The sequence below is a fragment of the Aricia agestis genome, chromosome 4 (genome assembly GCF_905147365.1).
Source record: "Aricia agestis chromosome 4, ilAriAges1.1, whole genome shotgun sequence".
Taxonomy (NCBI): Eukaryota; Metazoa; Arthropoda; class Insecta; order Lepidoptera; family Lycaenidae; genus Aricia; species Aricia agestis.
The window spans coordinates 6,826,411-6,840,773 of NC_056409.1; the positions used below are offsets into that span (position 1 = coordinate 6,826,411).

The 14,363-nt window shown below is 35.6% G+C and overlaps 1 protein-coding gene across 1 annotated transcript in view; it reads left to right on the plus strand.

Annotated features, from left to right (window-relative positions):
• Window positions 1–14,363, plus strand: part of LOC121725858 (glutaredoxin domain-containing cysteine-rich protein CG31559-like) — a 72,839-nt gene that overhangs the window by 41,056 nt on the left and 17,420 nt on the right. The window lies entirely within an intron of this gene.

The window sequence follows — 14,363 nt, forward strand, 5'->3', positions numbered from 1 at the left end:
TATATAAATAAGTAAATATATAATCAACAACATAATGAGTGTTTACTAACAATTGCACAGTTTTTGCTGGGCACATCATAATATTGACTAACAATCAATAATTTTGATGATTTCGCAAACAGCACCAAGTTTGAAAATTCTCGATTACGAAACTCGGCTTGAGTAACATTTTATTACTTTATACTTCAATGTAGTAATGTGATATTTTTGTCCTAATTTCATCAAATACGACGAACATAATATTGTAGCTCTCTCACAAACAAGAGAGATGTAAAAACAGTTTTCATCCAGGATAGGTAGAATCTAGATGATCTAGCTACAAGTGAATGGCATGTCTTAGTGAAATATGTACATCAATAATTAAATTAATATTTTAATATATTTGCAAAGTCACACCGAAGACAGAACATTGAGCTATGTTGGTAGAGCACGATAAACTCTGAAAAAATATTACCGACTTTTGCTGTAATCAGTGACGGATCAACCCTTAATCTAATTAAGCAATTGCCTAGGGCATCACGTCTGAGAGGGCACCAGAAAAAATTCAAAAAAATCCGTCCTTAGGGCATCACGTCTGAGAGGGCACCAGAAAAAATTCAAAAAAATCCGTCCTTAGGGCATCACGTCTTAGGGAGATCGCAGACGACAGACTTTTGTGCGATCGAGTCTACGACGCCTATCGAGTCTGCGGCGCCTATACAGTCGGCATGGCGCGCCCTTGTCGACTGTAAGGGCGCCGCAGACTCGATCGCACAAAAAGTCTGTCGTCTGCGATCTCCCTTACTCTCACGTCATCAAAAAGTTTTTAGGGGCATGGCGCGCCCTTGTCGACTGTAAGGGCGCCGCAGACTCGATCGCACAAAAAGTCTGTCGTCTGCGATCTCCCTTACTCTCACGTCATCAAAAAGTTTTTAGGAAAAAAACTAATGTTTTTAGGTGGTAAAGGTTTAAAGACTAATAATTCTAGTTGACATAATATTACAAATGCATGAAACCCACAGGCATGCATTGCTTAGGGCATCAAATAGTCTTAATCCGTCACTGGCTGTAATGCAATGATCTAAACCTTTAGGTATAATGTACTGGCTGTTGTCTGTATATCATTTTGCGTCATACAGTTATAATACAATCAGTCAATATAAATGATCTAAATCATTTATAATATTTGTTCATTGAATTTTGAGTGTTAATTTATAAAAGTAAGTACTACCTACTAACATTGCTTAGATATTATGTGCATGCGATCAAGCATAGATTCATGTAACAGTGTCGTGCCAAACGGTTTAACGGCTTCAGTGAGTGGACTAAACGGTCTGTCATATCACTTGATCGGAATGTTTGGCGTATGAATGTATGTAGAGACCGGCTGCTGTCTTGTTACGAATAATGACTGTGCAAAAAATTGCTAACTGACATAAAATATATTAAATAAACGCTTGAACCGCTTGGTTCAAACAAAAATAAAACGAATAACTTTAATTTTCAGCTTTCGATGCCCCCGAAACCAAGCTGTTACCAGCTTCGTATTGAAAATATTGCGAAGGGTTTCGGGGGCATCGAAAGCTGAAAATTAAAGTTATTCGTTTTGATTTTGTTTTTGCTAAAATGTATAGAAAAGCCCAGAAAAATGTTCAGTTCCCGTGAAGTTCTTGGCGCCCACAAAGTGGCGAGTAAATTTCTAGAGAGTGATACTATTAAAGTAGCTCGGTTTATCCAAACGTGATCCTCCATCAATGATAAACATTTAAACAACATAATATTATTATAGCTACACCTTTTAAAGTTTTTTTGATTATTTGGCCATTAAGTATTTCTGGAATATTCCATCGATATCGATAGTTGTTCAAACATCATCTACAAACAAAATGAATGGGTGAAGACGATAACCGTACCGCGTCCCGGCCGGCCTTGTAAGGCTAACGCGTTGTACCGGTTTGAGGAAAGTGGGGACCGAATATCTAGCGGAAATATTTGTTTGTATTAACACGAGTCTTAACGGCATTCAGATACTTTAAACGATTACTTAACTTTAATTTTACGAAGATATTAACTAAAGATTTTTGACGTTGAATTTTTATTATGATGTAAATCGTTTATTAGATAAGAGATTTTGTCTAATTGACATTTTTTATTCCACTAAAAACGACTAAAGTGACTGATAGACGTACGAACTTAAAGGGTTTTACGTTCGCGAACTTACTCGGCTCGCGTCGGTGACACACAAGAATCGCTCACACTGGATTACCATGCCCCCAGGCTCGCGGTTCGCGGCTCGTGGTTCTTTGCTGACACACACACAGGCGATTAAGATCGTCAAGCCATAAGTTCGCGTACTTACTCGCACGTCAGACACCCCCTTAACATTTCTCACTACTACCACTACCTGTTTCCTGTGTTCAGACCTAGATTAATATCGATCTAAATTGTTTTCGTTCTATATCATTAATCGAATACCAAGCTAACCGTGACGATATTTCCTTGAAAACAAATGATACACTATAAATTGCAGTCCACAATCATTTTAATAGAGTACTTCCTAATAGCCACACAGGAATGTGATATATATCCAATGAATATGCAAAATTAATTTCTAGACGGTCAGTTGTAGTTAACGGCACTGTTAATATCCATACTAATATTATAAATGCAAAAGTGTATCTGTCTAAACTCTAATGGTCTGTCTGTCTGTCTATTACAATTTTTACGCCCAAACCGCTGAACCTATTTTGCTGAATAAAACTTTGAGTCCCGGGAAAGGATATAGATACTTTTTGTCCCGGAAAATGAATGGTTCCCGCGCGCTAAAGGAGTTTTGGCTCAACGGAGTGGTGGGCGTCATCTAGTATTTTAATATCTAGAGATAATTACAATAATTATGTGGGAGAGCCATGCTTCGGCACGAATGGGCCGGCTCGACCGGAGAAATACCAAGTTCTCACAGAAAACCGGCGTGAAACAGCGCTTGCGCTGTGTTTCACTGAGTGAGTGAGTTTACCGGAGGCCCTTTCTTATCCTCCCCTATTCCTTTCCCTTGCCATCCCTACCCTCCCCTATTACCCTATTCCCTCTTAAAAGGCCGGCAACGTACCTGAAGCTCTTCTGATGCTGCGAGTGTCTATGGGCGACGGAAGTTGCTTTCCATCAGGTGACCCGTTTGCTCGTTTGCCCCCTTCTGTCATTAAAAAAAAAACTGATCCATGGAGGTCGAAGACGTCGTGGACTACACCAGTAAGAAGACATCCCTCCACTTGAGGGTCGAGCGTCTGCAGTCTCGCCACAAGGTCAACTTCAGTTCCTTTGTGGTGAGAGTACCGACGCATCTTCTCCCGACCTTTGAAGCGGAGGAATTCTGGCCGACTGATGTAGTTTACCGACGGTTCCGGGGGAGACTCCGGAATGAAGCGCGCGTCACGTCGCCGTTAATTCGTGATAATGTGTAGTTGTTAAGTTTATATAATTTTTATGTATGTTAGTCATTAAGGTATATATTGTATGGGCCTACGTAGCCTGATTTAAATAAATAAAAAAAAATAAAAAAAACTTGCTCTATATAAGTCATGTTGGCTTATATAGAGCAAGTTATTAGAGCAAGAGCAAGGGTTCGGTCAACTTGCGCCAGTCTATGATATCATTGTGTTTTGTCCCAGATGTATTGGCGTTTCCTTGGCTTTGGCTAGGTCTGTTAGTGCTGTCTGCCAGTGCTGTTGCAGTATCGTCGAGTTTTAGTGGGTAGAGCTGCGTCTACTTCCTCTTCGGGTGGAGAGAGTCTTACATACCCGCGATAAGAGCCTCTGATCCCTCGCGGAATCAGAAAGGCTTTGCTCGGCGATAAAAATAAAGGTTATTATTGTAAATCATTTGTCAAAATACCATGCTTTCTGTAGGCAAAGGAATGCAGATTAAGTATGCTGGTGACAACATAACATTTTAGTTTGTTTAGCTATCTCTAGACTAACTACGTGGTTATTCAAAAAGTTTTTGGTTGTGAATACGAAGAATAACTTTGATTTGGACTGTTTCAAGTAATCTAGAAAACATTAAACCTTAAACCAGTTATAAAGAGACTAAACGAGACTATAGAGAGCTAACTCTATAAAAGTTAAAACATGACAGAGATAACGAAACGAAATTATGATATGCCTTTTCTCATTTACTGTATAAGCCTTGTAAGTACTTCATTTTTTTATAGTCGTGTTCGTTGCGATTTTATTTTTAAATTAATTATTTATTTTAAATATATTATGCTTCCCAGGCACACGTATAGATACGGGAAATAATAAAATTCTGTATTCATTTAATGACTAATCTCACGGTAGGTTACAAGTTATATCATAATTAAGGAAATGATATCAAAAATATATCCACATAACTTTGTATCATAAGATTTACTTAATATGATCTATTACAATTAGTAAAGCGAAAAAATTGCCATTTTTGCAGCATTGTCTTAAAATTAAAAACTAAGCGTTGAAGAATCCGTACCAATAGTGTATCTGTCTAACGGTGAACCGCTGAACCGAAATAGATGATTATGGAGATAAGATTCGGGCAAGATCCTATTAGGATAATATTTCATAATTGGCCAAAATGTACGCGCATCGAAGTTGCGAGCATTGAAATAAATAAATAAAAATAAAACTTGTTTTATTTCTGAGTAGATTTTAAAAAAATACTTTCAGAATGTTGATACTACTGGTGCCTACCACCGGTTCGTGAACTATCCCGGCGAGAAGGATCGGCGTACGAAACTCCGGCGTAACTGAGTTTAGTTCCGTCCAACACACTATTTTGTGAGCATAAAACCCCAAAAACTGCTTACAGAATTGAGGTAGAGAATTTTTCTCATAATGTCTTCATAACAAAACAGTAGTTCTATTATTTGCTTCGTTACACAATGTATAATTACTGACTAATTCGCCCACAATCATGTGGTGTACATGACAGCAAGCGTTAGAAATGTTCAGTCCAGTTATTCTCAGCTGTCCAGTTACTTTTCTATTTGTCTTACTTAAGTGAGTTTCTTTTGAACCGTATGTCGGTTAAGTTTAGTTAAACTCATACAGTATGATGATTTAGTTTAAGAATTTAAGTTTTCAAAAGTCTTAAAAAACAATTATTTTAAAAGTCATCTAAAAATTGACCAAGTGCGAGTCGGACTCTCACATGAAGGGTTCAAAAGCAAAGAAGATTCCCTTTTTTGCCATTTAATTACGGAACCCTAAAAACGTAATGATAGTGAAGTTTAAATGAATCAATACTAGTTTTAAATCATAGTTAATAATAGTTAATATCGTGGCTTAAATATTAAAATCGATGTTTAATCTTCAAAATTATGTGTTAGTGGCCACTCTCGTAGGTTAATAGGCAATCCAATAACCTCAAATTAATTTTACAACTTGATGCTTCCTCTGTATAAAATCTTGAAGTTATATTTCGTAACATACATTATAAACATATTTGCGTCATTCCAAGTATTTTATAATGTTTCTATATTACTGGTCTTCAAATTACAACGTTCAAACTATTTATTATGACACGAATTTTGTAGTAGGTCACGTATACTACCTACTACATTAAATGTAAACATCACTTCTAAGTTACATATTAAGAGGTTGGTGTTATAACACGTTTGGGTTATAACACCAACCTTTTACCGTAAATTTATAAATTAATGTAGCGAACCTACCAAGTATGTACTAATGTTGTAAATTCAAAAGTGTGTCTGTCTGTCTGCCTGTAACCTCTTCACGCCCAAACCGCTAAACCGACTTTGATGAAATTTGCTATGGGTTTACTTTGAGTCCCAGGATAGGACAGAGGATACTTTTTATCCTGGACAAATTTACGTTTCCCGCGCGATAAAATAGACTTGCCAAGGCGGAGTTGCGGGCGTCATTTAGTTCTGAATAAAGCAAAATATAATCCCAATGCCTAGTCATTTAGAGTTATAAAGAAATTAAATCATAAACAAATTCACAAAACTAAACATGAATATAAACAACACAAAATTACGCTAAAATTAAAATTAGTGAAAGGAGATTTTTGCATTTCTACCAATCTTATGTGTACCAAGCACCCAAGTGTTATTTGAACACAAATAATTGTTAGTGGTACACCCATGTTTGGTTGCGGTGACCACTTGGTTAATGATGCAACCACCTAACGGGTTGCTCTTAATCGCACAAGATATACTTCGTAATTCGATTCGTGTTACGCGCGTCATAATATCTAGTTTAATAGATCGTGTGTCGTTTTGTGAGATGGTAAACCAATAGTTGCTATCTTGAATGAATCAATAGATAAATTCGACTGCCCCTTAGTATACCGTGTCAACCTACGTGTCAACTATCAAATTTTTCAAATTACACTTTTTGATATATATTTGCAGTAATTAAATCATACAAACTTTTTTTAAAGCCAGTAGATAGTATACTATCTGCTGGCTATTTAAAGTTATAAAAATATTGAACAAAAATATTACATTGGTAATTTATCATAAGATCTTAGACAATTTAATTGAATGTATCATAAATAATAATCTTTAAAGCTTATTTTATACAAAATTAAGTTTTATTTTTTTTAAATTTTAAATGAAAAGGAGACCCTATTACAGAGACATTTTATACGTGGGAGAGCCATGCTTCGGCACGAATGGGCCGGCTCGACCGGATAAATACCACGTTCTCACAGAAAACCGGCGTGAAACAGCGCTTGCGCTGTGTTTCGCCGAGTGAGTGAGTTTACCGGAGGCCCAATCCCCTGTTCCCTTCCCTACCCTCAACTATTCCCTTCCCTTCCCTACCCTCCTCTATCCTATCCTATTCTCTCTTAAAAGGCCGGCAACGCACTTGCAGCTCTTCTGATGCTGCGAGTGTCCATGGGCGACGGAAGTTGCTTCCCATCAGGTGACCCGTCTGCTCGTTTGCCCCTTATTTCATAAAAAAAATAAAAGAAAAAATAAAAAAGAGACTTCACTGACTTCACTTTCTTGATAGAATATTGATACCAGAGCAGGAGCCTATATAGAATACTCGATCAAAATCGACAACCCATCGACACCCCGGCTTTTTAAAAATATTATGAGTTTTACTATTATCCTATTTATCTATTATTTTCTGATTTAGGGATCCATTTGTGAAATATTAAGTTTTAAAGTGGAAAAAATCGTCAAGAGTCCAGTGTCCCCCCATTCTGCCAGGCAAACGGTTGCTTCTGGAAATGTAAAAAAAAAATACGGGAGTAGGAAATATGCTGAATTTAAAAGAAAAACTTTCACGGCTAAGAAGACTTCATAAGTTATTGAGTAATAGTCGATCAACTAAAAGGTTTCAGTATTACATTACATTTTTTAAATCTAAATTAGAGTTACCAGAGACGGAGATATTTACATTACGACGAGACGTAGTCGATCTCGGTGATGATTTTGTATGACTTTTCTTTAATCAACATTTTTAGTCATTAAAATTTATAATAATTAGAATTTTTAACGGCACATCTTCTAGTTCTAAAAATAATTTCATTGGAAAAATTCTCAAAGCCGAGAACTTATCAAACAGTCCTAGTATAAAGGAACTTTTCGTTCAAATTCCTTTAAAAGTAATTACTGAGATCATGTTGTTAGTAGTGTAAAACACGTTATAAATGTACATTCACTTATACGTGGGAGAGCCATGCTTTGGCACGAATGGGCCGGCTCAACCGAAGAAATACCACGTTCTCACAGAAAGCCGGCGTGAAACAGCGCTTGCGCTGTGTTTCGCCGAGTGAGTGAGTTTACCGGAGGCCCAATCCCCTACCCTATTCCCTTCCCTATCCTCCCCTATTACCCTATTCCCTCTTAATTATGTTCATGACTAGCCAAGAATTTAAGAATGTAGTAGTACAGTCGGTAGTCATGTAGTACACTGTACGATATGACTACCAACTGTTTAGTTAAAATAACAGTTTACCGGTAATGGGCCAAAACAGTTACATTACAAGGTAATTATAACAAAATGCTAACTATTGTGTAATATAATATTATGAAAATTCATTTACTTTTACTTCATTATGTGCACTATATGCATATTTTAACATTAGAGAGGTGTGGACTACATTTATTTCTGCTATTAGGTAAAGAGCGTCCAATGTTAGAATTAAATTAAAAAAATAATTTTCTTTATGTCCCATGCATGTGAGGGAAGCCTCCCCTTGCATACTTAAAGTTTGCACGGATTTAATTGCCCCGTTATGTAAAATATACAAAGTATTTAACTGTCCGGTTCAAAACATAGATCCTTGTACTGAGCCGCCTGAAAATATTTTTAAACAAGCGCCCGCAACAACTGCAGATTTAGTTAGTTGAAGTGTGTGTTTAAAACATGATTATGTAAGCGTGCACACGATATAACGGAGCTGTACGATTTCATCGAATTGCCTGGTCAAGAGGGGATTCTGTTGATCGAATACCATACTAGATAATACGTCAGAATGTACTAAAAATGAAGACTTTTTCTTTAACATTCAATTTTGTAAAATTTGTAAAGTACATTTCCTGTATTACCATTTCTTGAACCAATTGTAATAATAGATACACCCACCCAAGTAGAATCCCAACAAACATTTCAGTCGAGTAAGAAGAAATTACGCGATTCATAGTTGTCTAAACGTCGCAAAGAAGTCGTTTTATGCTGTTACCCGACATAGCGCCTCCAATAGTTATACGACTAGTTGTCGTGTTAGAACGTCGTAGAAACGTCTTTACGACTGATTTATACGACTATTACACTACATTCAGTCGTGTAACCAGTGTGGTGGTATAAGAAACGTCTATGCGACTTTTACGCTGACCTTCATCGTATTAGTGTTGCGAATACTACCTTTACACGACAATAGTATTAGAGTTTTATAAAATACTCTTACACGTCATTCAGTGAATTTGAACCCCTCTTTACGACCTTTACGTGACGGAATGTAGTATAAGAGTTAAAAAATTCACCAAAGTCTACAATCACCGCCATTCATTTGTTTCTTTGTAAAAATAATTTAACGTAGTTGTGATGGATAGAAAAAGCTGGGCTAGTGTAAAAAAGAGCGGAAACTTTAAGAGAAAAGTAAAAAAGAACTATGCATCATTCCTTTCCTCTAATTGCATCATATCGAATATAGGTACATGGCAAGCTAATTATAATACAACTGGAGATGGTTCCGTACAAAATTTTATAAGTTCTGTGCAGAGTAGTTCTGTGCAGAGTAGTTCCGTGCAGAGTAGTTCCGTGCAACTTAATTGTAATCCAAGCTCAGATAGTGCTTATTATTACAGAAATCACATTCATCGTCTGGGTAATGATCGTATATGGCAAACAAAGCGCAACTCGGACACCAGAAAAAATCAAAATTTATCATGTATTGAACAGTTTCCTTAGTTAGCATAAAATGTGCAGGGTATTCGGCACTATTGGTATAAAATCCGCAACCAAAACACCGATCAGCGCGTACAAAATGTGTAGATTTCCATGGCCATTTTAAATTCATACGTATCAATGTAATGAAATCTAATTTATTTAAAAACTTATCAATATCCATTGTATCACGATTGATTTCTTTACTCATTGATCAACTAATAACTGTATAGAAAGATTGATAAGGTTTTAGGCTCTTGTTAATAACTTAACTGAACCCTAAACTCGATTCTATGGCGGAATGTTTATGCGAATTGACACAGCGCGTGTTGTGTAGAAGTTATCTAGGAGTCTCGTTTTGCACTTTGAATCGTATAGAGGTAACTGTTTGCACTTTCTTTAAAAATACTAAATGATATATCATTTATTTTAAAAATCTCACTGGCGCATTTATTATTTACTTAAAACTAGCACGTAAAACTCGATAAAATTTATTTCCCATCAGATCAACAGCCCTTGAACTTGAGTTTCGAAGTAAACACACAACAGAATAAATAAAATGGCTGAGACTACATCCAACAATAAATTTGACAGTCAGTTTCTTCCCGACAGCATTTCATTAATTTAATATAGGTACTATCCAGTCACTTTTACAACCAAGTTTCGTACAGTTACTCAATTGAATGTCGTGAAGCAGCGGTGAAAACCGCTACAACGCGACAAAAAGTGCGCTACACGACTTCTTCACGACTTCTTCACGACCACTTCCCGACAAAAAATGCCCTACATGACTTCTTTACGGCCAAAAAGTAAGTTATGCGACGGCTACAGGACTTGTATACGTCATTGAGTCGTGTAAAATGGGCCTTTTCTTGGTGATGTCGACGTTTTAGCGACGTTGCGGCAACCAGCTTATACGATCAAAAGTTAGAGTTGGCACGTTGCGGCGACCAGTCAAATGTTTGTTGGGATTATGTAGCTGCTGCAGATTTCGTCACGAGTAAGTATAGTACACTGTAGTTACACCTTAAGAGGATACCACAGCGGCTAGAGAAATGAAAAAAAGTACGTGTAAAATCTATAGCTGTCTCCCTTACCTCAAGCCTATACCGCAGAACGCGATAGAGACAACTGCAGAAAATCCAGAAAATCAACGATTCGTTGTCCCCTGATTCCTTCTCCAAAACTTAACCGATTTAAGTACTTTTTTCATTAAAGATTAAAAAAAGGCTTGAGCTGTGTTCCTATGTTTTGCTTTTTTTGTATAATCTATCCAAATCTGTTTTCTGGACGTTTGAACACAGTGGAAAATCTGGCCATTTTTTTGGGTTTTTGAACGTTCATATCTTATTTAATAATTAAATTATGAAAAAAAAGAAAACATAGGAACATTGTATTAGTGGCCGTAGATATTCAGGAAAAAAATTATAACTCTACTAGCATTATCCAGGGAGGAAACAGGGGACAACGTTTGTATGGAAAAAATGGCGTGTGGAATCCTCTTAACATACTTTTACCCTGTCAATACATTCAATAACAAGATATTCACAGGCTCCACGGACCACGGAGAAATTGCGTAAGCGACACGCAAGATGTGCGAACTCGCACTTGGTGACAGACAGAACTTAAACAAACAACGACCTACATGAAAAGGTTACGGTGTTAAACTCACATAGGCATTTAAAAGGTACATTAATGTGTTATGTTCTAGTAATAATGTAAGGTAGAGAAGTTATTCTACCGTACATTATTACAACTGTATTCAGTATACTCGTGGTGATCAACCACCTTCAATGTATGGAATGGAATTATATTGGAATTATATTAAGGCAAGGTACACTAAAGTTGGGTTGCACCAACTAACTTTAACTATAACTGTAACTTTATCTATAACTACAGTGCAATATATCAAATCTTTGGTTAAAGTTAAATATGGCGTCCAAAAATGCCATATTAATGGACGCTGTTAAGCATTCGTGTATTAACCCACATAAAAATTACGTATTGAGTTATGAATGCAGTTATGTTCTTTAGATGATTTAGAATAAGACTGCATTCAAAATTTATCACCAAAAAAATTTGTGGGTTCGGACACTAATGCTTAACAGCGACCATTTAACCTCCGCTCATACGTATATCTGAAAATTTATTATGTTTTATAGTGTTATATTAATTTTCCTGTCGATTTTTACGGATAATTCAATTTTTTATACCCTCAATCCCGTTACTGTAGCTTCAATAAAAAAATAAACGCAACATACATCTGTGAATTTCTCCGGTTAAAGTTAAAGCTAAAGGACGCCATATTTAACTATAACCATAACATTAACTTTAACCACGCCTCTAGTGCAATCCAACTTAACATTTTCATGAAATCAAGTATTTTCGTTAATATTTTCGTCCTTTGCGAATGCCTTGTTATTTATTTATTTGTGAATTATTTTTCAATTACCTATTAATTCTGACTTAGAGAAAAAAATGGCATTATAAGCTGTACATAGACAGCAACTTATCTCTTAGTAACTGAAGATCATTTATTTAATAATAACAATTATTATTAGTCTGTTAAGAGAGACTAATAATAATTGTTTTTTTTGATTGACAAAACTTTCGGATTAGGTACTGAAATTAGGAATACCGGATGCTTTAAGGCAAGATCTCACAACTTTTTTTTAATTTAATGAATATGTAATTGTAGATTCCCATTCAAAATTAAGTTAAATTTAACCAAGATTAATTATTAAGAATCAGTTAACCAAGCGCCATCTATCATCACATCGGTAAACTATACGCTGCTATAGAACACTATCATGTCATGGAAGTGAGGTTATTTGCCGAACACAATTTATGATAGTCCGATTCATTGTGAACAGATGACGCTTGCTGTACGTTGTTATTTTTTTTTACAGTATAAAAAGATTATAAAAAGTTGTTTATATTATAATACGTATTAAACTTCATAAGCCAATTTGATAAGCGAAATATCTATTTAAAAAATATTATGTAGGTTAAGTCAGTCGAAGAGACGATGCATAAAACTTTATTAAATAGACATTTGGATTTTGGCCAATTAGGCATCCAATGACTTTTTGAGTTCCGTAGCCAAAAGGCGAAAAACGGAACCGGTCATGTTTGAGAATAATTTTATTTTTTAACTATTTTCGCACAAGCAAAAAGCTTTTTAGCATCGTGATGCAAAGACTGACAATAAACTTGTTATAACGATTACATTACTTAACATATAATGTATTTTATTATTTTTATAATACTTAATTATATGCCTATTATACTGCGGCTATGGTGGTAACATACAACGATATTGTTCATATTATACCATCTAAGTGGAGGTGCTATGGAAAATGCTCGGATTACTTGCCGGGATAACTCGCCCCAGCTCGGCCTATAAACCCATTCAAATTGATATAGTTTTAACGACCTGCCAGAAATCGTCAACCTTTTTACACATTGTAAGTTTTAATTGTGTCAAATTAGAGAGAAAATGCAATCTCTCAAAATGGCCCACCATTTTGAGTCTCAAAGTCTCTTAAAGAAGCAGCAGCAGTAAAGTTACTTGAAGAAGAAAAATGTATTAAAAAAGTAGAGCTCAGTTAGTATAATTTATATAGAATGGACATGAATATAATCGTTTTCAATTATTATCACTCTTTGTCATACGGTGCAAAAAATAGATACCTACAATAAATATTTGTTATAATATTAATACTATTAGGTATTTTTGTACCATAAAAAAACGCTTTAACCTATCCTACAATCATTAAAAAAAAAACAGGAATTTCTTAAAAAATGTCGTATGCTGCACCAAAGTTTTCAACCCCAGACCGGAGATAGTAATAAGAACGTTATGGTCCAAGTCACCTTAACAAAATACTATGTTCATACACATTATGCGCTTAATATAATAATAATAATAAGAGTTTACTTATACGGGATACTTAACCTTGAAGCGGGCGCGCGCTATTTTGAAACGGCAGTGGTCGCGCGTAACCTAAAAGACGTCGTAGGTGAATTTGGGAAACAAAACACTTTTTATTTAATATTATTTATTATTTCATAAATTTAATTATTACTCTTTTTAAAAGTAATCAACTCACCCAGAAAATTAAATTTATTTTTAGTAAAAACTTAGTTATAAAATCCGGTGACCCAAAGTAGCTTATCTTGTGTGAACAGGGGCAGAAAAAGTGATCGGAATTTTCTTATCCTAGTTCTAATTTTTTTCTTCATCTAGCAATAACACTCGATGTTATCGGTCAACGACGTCTTAGTTTTATAAATAAACATAGAATTTGCTTCTATTATATAAAAACGACATATAAAATTATAAGAGAGGCGCGCGGAGTCTTTTCGACGCTGGCGCCGAGACCAAAACAATTGAGCTCCTTGCTTCAAAGGGGGTGTGGCGAGTAAGTGTAAGCTATTTAGTTAGTAGATAAATAAATTATGAAAAGCTACTGAGAGAATGATACGGATTCAACGAGAAATATCGATAATATCAACGAAAATGTATTGAGGGAAGTCGATTCGACGTCGCGCGACCACTTGAAGGTTAACATATTAATGTGCCTAGTGATAAAAATATTTTATTGAAAAATGTACGATTTCCTTGCCGTCGTCTTGGAAATAATTTATTTGGCTATTTAGACTTTGCGCTCTTAATATCGTCCCTGCATAAATATTTCTAAGCATTTGAAAGTACAATTTATAACTTAACAATAAACTCAAACTCAATTTTTGCAAATGTTCTCTGAAAGTCTACATGATGCCTACCACCGGTTCGGGAACTAGCCCGGCGAGAAGAACCGGAGTAAGAAACTCACACGGGGCCCACTTTTTTACCAAAAAAAAGTGAGAAAAAATCTATCTTTTAAAATAAGGTTTACAATGTTGTAACTTAAGATTATACAATGTCAACATACATTACATAATCGTAAGTCATAAAATAATGTAGAAGTAGCCTTGCAA